This window comes from Hipposideros armiger, unplaced genomic scaffold (genome assembly GCF_001890085.2).
Source record: "Hipposideros armiger isolate ML-2016 unplaced genomic scaffold, ASM189008v1 scaffold_224, whole genome shotgun sequence".
Lineage (NCBI taxonomy): Eukaryota > Metazoa > Chordata > Mammalia > Chiroptera > Hipposideridae > Hipposideros > Hipposideros armiger.
In genome coordinates this window covers 27,864-35,887 of record NW_017731574.1, presented here as the reverse complement: position 1 = coordinate 35,887, position 8,024 = coordinate 27,864, and the positions used below count along the sequence as shown (strand labels likewise).

The window sequence follows — 8,024 nt, the reverse complement described above, 5'->3', positions numbered from 1 at the left end:
GTCAGAAACATTGTAGTTTAACTATTTTTGTATAAATGCCTTTAAAATCTCAAAACGTGTCTGCCTTTCAGACTTTAGAATAGTGTGGGGTTTTGCGTGTGTCTGTGTCTTACGAGTGGTGATCTAATGAAATGTGGTTTGAGGAAATGGAAATTTTTTTTTTTTCTCTGAAAGACACATGGGCATTGGGAAACCTGGATTTCGCACTCTTGGCTTACGTAGGTGCTGCTGTTGTGGGTGGCCCCTGCAGGCAAGAGACCCCTCATCACCAGAAACCGTCACCGTGCTTTTTCATGGAATATTTTGACTTCAGTCCCTCTGTTCCTGTGAGGACCTGAACCACCTTCTCTCGGCTACTGCTCTTGCCCTCCCTCCCTCTCACTGTTAGATGTGGGGTCCCTTTGATTGTAGGACCATTCATCTGGGGAAGCCAGGTGGTAGGAACCAGACATTCGGAGCGCCCTTTGGAATCCATAGAAGGGAAGCCGCAGCCAGTGGGGTCCTGCTGGGCTGAGGCCTGGAGCTGGGAGGCCCCCTGGTGGGCTGAGGAAGGAAGTACCCTGGGAGTTTGGTGAGTTGAAACTCAGCGGTGGTCCTGAGAATGGGGAAGTGTGTGAGTCTGGAGAACGGGACTTCAGCGGGATCAGGGTGGCTTCTCGGAGGAGGAGGTGATCCCAACAGGACAGGTGAGAGTCAATTGCAGGAAATGGAGCTTGTGTCTGGTTTTCTATTCCTCTCAAGGTGGGGGTCTTTGCTTTCTAGACAATTATCACAAAGTTTTCTTCTGGTTGCCCTCTTTTTTGCTTCTGATGTCAAAGCTGCTTTGCCCTGGGTTTCTCCTTGTTGCGGAATCAGCCCTTTCCTCTCCCTTTCTGTCCGCCGCGGAGGTGGCCCTTGGTCTCCTGGCTGTGGAGATCACCATTGGCCTCCCTCCATGCCTGCTCCATCCTGGTTACCGTGCTTCCCCACCCAGCTGGAATATGTCAGCACAGCATGAACAGCCTTTAGGCCGTTGTGACCATACTTTGTCAGAAGTCCAAAGGCAAGGGAATACATGGCCCTGGGGTGCAGTGCCTCGTTTCTGGCCACACTTTACTCTTGCTGTCTCGCCTCCAGGGCCCATATGGCCTTCTGTCAGGACTGATGACTGCCACTGTCCTTGTCACTACAGAGCCTTTGCACATGTAATTCCCTCTGCCTGGTTCACTCCCTGCCCAGTGCTTTGATTCGTGGTCAAATCCTTCAGATCTCAGCTGTACAAATAAGCCAGGCTCCCAGTTGTTACACTTCACCAAACACCCAGCATTTTTGGCCTCTGCTCTCCAAGCTTTTTCCAAAAGTGGCATCTTCTAGTCCATTTTCAGGTGTTGATGCTGACCTGATGGGTCATTGAGATCAAGGAAGCAGTGTGAGAGCCAGACTGAGCCAGGGACCTTTCAACCCTGGGTGCCAAACCCACCTGCCCCTAGGATGTCATCCCTGAGGCCGGTACCTGGCGACATCTCAAACTGTGCCTTGAATCACTGCTGTGCTTTCGTGTATCAACAGAATAAGAGTAATTGTTTTCTTGCTGTCTGTGTCCTCACTAGATGGTGTGCTCTCCAGACCAGATCTGTCAGGGTGGTTCAGCCTTATCTCCGCAGCACCTGGCACATGGTTGGTGCCATAGCCTGAGCCAGACTCTGCCCTGGCCTTTAGAGTCTAGACTTAGGGCCCTGCTTTCCTCGTTGGTTTGCAAGGCCAAGTGCAGCCTGAATTGCCTAATAAAGGAGCCAAGGGTGGGATATAAAGGTTTAAAAACGGGTTTACATGAGTACTATACACACTGCACATCAAGTGTGTGCATGGGTGTCCTGGGCGGTCCACACACACGTGTGCCTTTGTGCTAGGCCCTGGGTTCAGTACTCATGCGTAGAGGCAAGACCCTGTAGTGCTGGGTCCACCGCAGTGTGTGTGTGTGTATGATATTGGGCTGGGATGGTGGGCTCTTGGAGGGTTCTGGGGATGGGTCTTGGGCCTGGGGTGCCCTCATGGTCCTTGGGCAGGAGGGGATAGTGATGACCCTCTGACTCAGTGCTTCCTGCTACTCTTTGGCTAGGAGACACAGATGAGAGCTTGTTGAACTGCTGGCAAGCTTGAGTGCCTCCTGTGGGCTTGCTCAAGAGGGGGCTAGAAGGGGCTGGGCAGGGACCGATGGGACCTGGGAGAGGCCCGGCATGGTAATCCACAGCAGCACAAGTCTGGAGAACAGTGTGGGCCAAGGAATAACTTGGGGTCAGTGGGCCAGTCACGGTGGTGGTCAGAGGATAAGCACGGCGATGTGTGGGGCTGTGCTCACCACCGTCTCCTTCAACCTCCATCCTCACCCTGAGCCCGGTCTCCAGCTCTGTGCACTTCTAGTTAGCGCTCTGGGAGGGGCACGGGCTGCAGGGATAGGAGTAGGCTCAGCCTGTAGGGGCTCTGGAAGGGCCTTGGGCTAAGATCTGAGGATGGGTCTGGGAGTGGGGTGAGCGCCCAGGTTATCGGTGACCTGGAGGACCTGCCTCCGCACGGTGGGTGGGCACTGGGTCTGCATGTGCCCTGAGTGGGTGTCATGGGTACCTGGCTGGAAGAGGGCTGTGTGTGTGTACACATGCTCTGGGGACTGGGTGACTGCTCAGAGCAGGCGTGGATAAGGGGCTCAGAGGTGGGAGGGGCCCTATGGCCTGGGGTGGAGATGGGGAAGCTCTTCCTGAGCCGTCCTGGGAGGAAGTTTGTGTGGCACTGTCTGCTGGGGTAGAAGCACCAGTCCGAGGCAATAGGCACTCTCCAGGTCCCTGGTTCCTGAAGACGGAGCCCCGGATGAGTCTGGGATCTTGGAGAACCCAAGAGGAACATGGCTGGAGCAGAAGGGTGCCTTCTCCCCTTCCTTCCTTCTCTGGCTCTGAGGGCTCTGCTGTGCTGTCCTTCCTAAGCCTGGGGATGAGGGTCACAGGTGGACCCTTTCCTGTCCCGCAAGGAGGGAAGAAAGGGCCTGAGAGGCTCCCAAGGACATCAGGCCTCTGTGGACCCCCTGGCCTGGGGGACTGTGGCCCTGAAACACCTGGCACTTTGGAGGGAAGTGCTCACCTGTCTGTGCCCAACTGCTCACCTGTCATTCCCATCACCCCACATCAGTGCACACTCTCTTCCGTGTCTGCTTTGTAGGTATAACTGCCCATTTCACACACACCTGCCCTGCCAAGTGTGTCATATGTCCCACAACCTCCACCTTACCTGCCTGAAGTTACCTGCCACACACTGTCATAGGCACCTCTATGACATAGCTGACTCACTCCTCTGTGACAGCGCCTGGGCCATCAGGGCCCTGCCCACTGTCAGCTTTGCACACACTGAGGGTAGGGCTCAAGGCCAGGGAGACGCGTTTCACCTCCTTCAATCCCAAATTGTTTTGGAAACTCCATCTTCCACCTGAGCCAAGCGTGCTAATGAGGATTTCCAGGCCTCTTCAGCTGGGCCCTGTGCCTGGCCTGGTATTCCACGTTCCTGAGCCGTGTGGATCTCAGCCAGGATCTGTTGTCCTTGGAGCCAGATGGGGGCTTCGAGTCCCAGCCTGTCCCTGAACCACCTCTTTTCATGGCCCTGCCCAGCTCGGCTCAGCTTTTGCCTTCTACTCCCAAGAACTTGGTCAACTTTGACCCAGGGCAGGAAATCACTGACCCTGGGGAGAGGGGCTTCCCCAGACTTGAGAGACAGCTCTCAATGGGGAGTAGAAGGCGTCCCACTGGCAGAGAGGAGCATCTTCAGAGCACAGAGGCTCTGCTCTGTCTGCGATGGAGGAGATCAAACTGACCAGGCCTGTACCTGCACTATCATGCTGAATTGTGTGTGGAAGGGGGGAACGGGGGAAGGCAGAGAAATGTTGCTGACTCTGTGGTGGTGTGTGGGGCAGGGAGTCCTAAGGGGAGACCACAGGAACCCTAAGTGGGGATGGGGGAGTCTCACTGTTAGGGGTCAGTGGGGACAGAGTGCATTTAGTTGTGATGTGAGCCCTCCCTCCTTTCCTCCTTTCTCCATTTTCTGTCTTCTACTTTTTTTAAAAAAAGATTTTATTGGGGAATTGGGGAAGGGAACTGTGTTGGGGAATTGGGGAAGGGGAACATTGTGTTTTTCCAGGACCCATCAGATCTAAGTCAAGTTGTTGTCCTTCAATCTTAGTTGTGGAGGGCGCAAGCTCAGCTCCAAGTCCAGTTGCCGCTTTCAGTCTAGCTGCGGGGGTTGGGGAGGGCACAGCCCACCATCCCATGTGGGAGTCGAACCGGCAACCTTGTTGTTGAGAGCACACACTCTTACCAGCTGAGCCATCCTGCAGCCCACTGGCAGATCAGCAGCTCAGCTCGGGTACAGCTCACTGGCCCATGTGGGAATCAAACTGGTGACTCCGTTGCTCAGAGCTCGTGCTCTAACCAACTGCGCCACCCGGCCGGCCTGATCTATTTGATTGGAAAAAAAGAATAACTCGTTGGCTTTTGGACTGAGCGACTGGGTGGGTGTATCACTATTTCCCTGGCAGGAAAGACACAGTGGAACAGGTTTGTGTGAATCAAAAATTCTGTTTGCCAGATGGAAATGTCTGTCACATGGAGCAGGCAGTTGGATATATGAGTTTGGTGCCATCTGTGGAGGTATCTGAAGTCACGGATGAGATCACATAGAAGGAGGGTTAGATACAAAAGAGAGGGGGCTGAGCCAGAGCCCTGACTGCGCCCACATTTATGCCTCGGTGCAGGGGATGGAGCAGGCAGCCCGTGGGGCTGGGTTAAGCATCAAAGAAGCCTTGGTGAGAAGGGCAGCAGGGGTTTCAAAAAGCTGGGAATGACTGGAGACCTGGAATAAAGCTGTTGGAATTCAGAAGTGGAGAAAGTAGATCAAAGCCCATTGAGGTGAGGGAGGAAAGACAAGAAGGCCAAGAGCAGTGGATTCTTTCAAGTACTTCAGGAAGAAGGGTAGTAGCTGAAGGGGGCATGGGTGGGGGGAGTTCTTTCTTTCTTTCTTTGTTTTTTAGCTGAGCCATCCTGCTACCTGTTGGCAGCTCAGCGGCTGCTCAGCTCGGGCTGGACTCGAACTGCTGTTGCTCAGAACTCAAACTCTTGAGCGAGCTCTTAACCAACAGAGCCACTCGGCCGGCCCTTGGGAGTTCTTTTTTTTATGGGGGGGGGAGTTTTTTTTAGAATGCTGAGGCCTGTGAGGCTCCCCGCCCATGTCTGTAAGAGCAGGTGCACCCCACATGGGCATTCCCAGGCTTGTCTCCCTCACCCCCACACCCCACTCTTCATGAGGATGGGGCCTATGACAGTGGTCACAGTGTGTGCAGCCCTTTGCCCGGCATCTGGCTCCCGAGGTGCTGGTAGAACACTGGTTAAGTGAACGGGTCAATACGTAGAAGGCACTTAGGTGCACGATAAATGCTCATAAAAGTGTTTTACTGTTGGCTGGTGGACTGGGAAGTAACTGAAGACTGGGTGATGGCCATTCTGGAGGACTTGCTCCAGGGCCACCTTGAGGCCACGGTGTTCCTCTGTAGACTGGACCAAGGTGGCAGCGCCGGGTCCCAAGCGATGGAGGGGTCAGATGCCCAGCAGCACCATGCAGGTCAGCTTTGTGGGCCAGCGCCGCAGTCAGCCCCCAACACTGGACTGAGTCACCTCTAGGAGCTCACAGCTCTTATCACTTGCCCCAGCCCAGGTGAGACCATGGAGACCCAAGAGGAAGAGGCTAACTCAGGAGGGAGCCACTTGCTGACCCTTGCCAGGGGTGGTGTCTGTGGAAAGTGCCACAACTTCACTCCGATGGGGAGCCATCTGGTGGCGGCAGCTTAGAGACCATTAGGCAAAGACTGAAGGTCACTGGGGGCCCTTTTGACATCCTGTGGGGCTAGGCAGATGTGGGAATACACAGACTCTCTTTTAGACCAGCGGGACACTGAAAAGGAAGGTTAGAACTGCAAATGTGTTTGGAGATCTTAGAACAAATGAATGAGGATGACAGTGAACAGCGACAAACGGAGCTACAGGAACTGGCGTTGGAGGAGGACAGGCTGACCCAGGAGCGGGAAGATGTGGAAAAAAGCCACAAGACAGCGGAAGAGAAAGCTTGAGACTGCCCCGGCTGACGCTGAGAGACTGGATGAGGAGGAAGCTCAGAATTGGGGGGAATACAGTGAGTTTAAATGTCAGCGCTGGAAGGCAATGGGCTGAAGGGGGTAGAAACCAGACGCGTTATGCCCAGATGCAGCTGGGCAAGCTAAGAAAACCAATGTCTTCCATGAGACCTTGAACGGCTTCACAGTGGACAATTTGGCGCAGTTAGTAACTTCAGACTGGGTCCCCTGCCCAGTGTTCCTATGGAATGTAATGAAATTAATGCTGCTGGGGGCTGGACGGCGTTGCTGCTCCATGCCCTGGCCAGTGAGATGGGTCTGGAGTTTCAGAGCTATCGCTTCGTTCCTATGGAAACCACTCGCATCTTCAGCCTCAGACAAAGCTAAGGGGCCGCTGTGGTATTGTTCTGGGGGTTGCTGTTTTTCTGGGACAAGTGTTGCTGTGTGCGATGGTGGCTTCCCTGGCCGTGTGCAGCAGTTCCAAAACGAGGTTGAGAAAGGGTGAGACATATTTTTGTCGTCCTTTCAGGATGGACGTGGAAAAAGGCAAGATGGAAGACAGAGGAGGCAGCGGTGGCTCCCTGTTCCATCAAAACCCAGCTTAACTCAGGAACAGTGAACAATAGCTCTCAAGTTCATGCATGATGAATCTTAAGTGGGGTCTTGCCTCACAATTTCATAACAAATAACTTTTTTTTCCTTATAGAGATGCTTGCCTTAAAGGCTTTAAATTTTATTTTGTTTGCAAAAAAAAATGCTTTAAATTAAATTCAGGTAATGTCAAACAGCACATGTTTACAATACCCACCAAGTCCAAAAAAAACCCTTTATTTTAAAATATCATATGATAGTTTCCAGAGCTATGACATGCCATGTATTAGCTACCAGCCTTTGTCATTGTTTTGATTCTTAATTCCATGCCTTTCTTTCTCTCCCTCCCTCCCTTCAAAATAACAAATTTAAATTTGCTTTTTTTTTTAAGATTTTTATTGGGGAATTGGGGGAAAGGGAACAGACAAGTTACTGTCCTTTTGTTCTTCAGTCTAGTTATGGAGGACATTGCTTCACTGGCCCAAGTTGGCACCATCATTGTGCTCTTCCAGGGCGAGGCAGATCAGTCGCTGGCCTCTGGACAGCTGCTCACTGTGGCTGCTGGCTACACACGGTAGCCCATGGCAACCCACTGCCACGGGCTGCAACCTACACCGTCGCCGGTGACTCACAGCAGCCCAGCTCCAGGTTGAGCTGTTGTTCAGCATCTTAGCTGTAGAGGGCAGTGTCACTGGCCCTCATATGTGGGATTCAAACCGGGGCCCTCTGGCGTCCAAAGCCAGCTCTTAACCAACGCGCCACTCAGCCGGCCCTAAATTTGTTTTTTTTTAAAAAACCTCTGTTGAATTGAGATCACTGTATTTTCACTGGATTTTGTTTCTCTCAACTTCCTGCACTTACAATATGAAATAGAAGCTTTGTCACCACTGAGAATACGAGACATGTGAGACACACAGTTAGATAACATGAGAAAATGACATACGAGCTTTGGTCACCATGTGATGAGATCAGAACTTTGAAATTAAACACTTTCTGCACTCAGTTCTAGTACTGAATGGCTACTCTGCTCTGTGTTGGAGATAAGAAATGGTGTTTAATGCAGTTTGAAATGATAGGGAGAGAATTATATGTAATAAAAGATTTGTTGAAGTCTGGAAAAAAGCGAGTTATTTAGGTCACTTAGGTCACTTAGGTCAATGAATGTAGGATCGTGAATTTCTGCAGTTTGTATGTGAGTCCCTGCATGGGATAGTGTCTGTGTCGCTTCAGCAATGGTGTGTGGGCACACCCTGTCTTTGAGACCTGCCACTATGCAACTGGGGCCACCTGCTGA

General features: G+C 52.3%; 1 pseudogene; it reads left to right on the top strand.

Moving 5' to 3' along the window:
- Positions 1–5,732: 5,732 nt before the first annotated feature.
- Positions 5,733–6,744, top strand: LOC109389153 (beclin-1 pseudogene; annotated as a pseudogene).
- Positions 6,745–8,024: the final 1,280 nt, after the last annotated feature.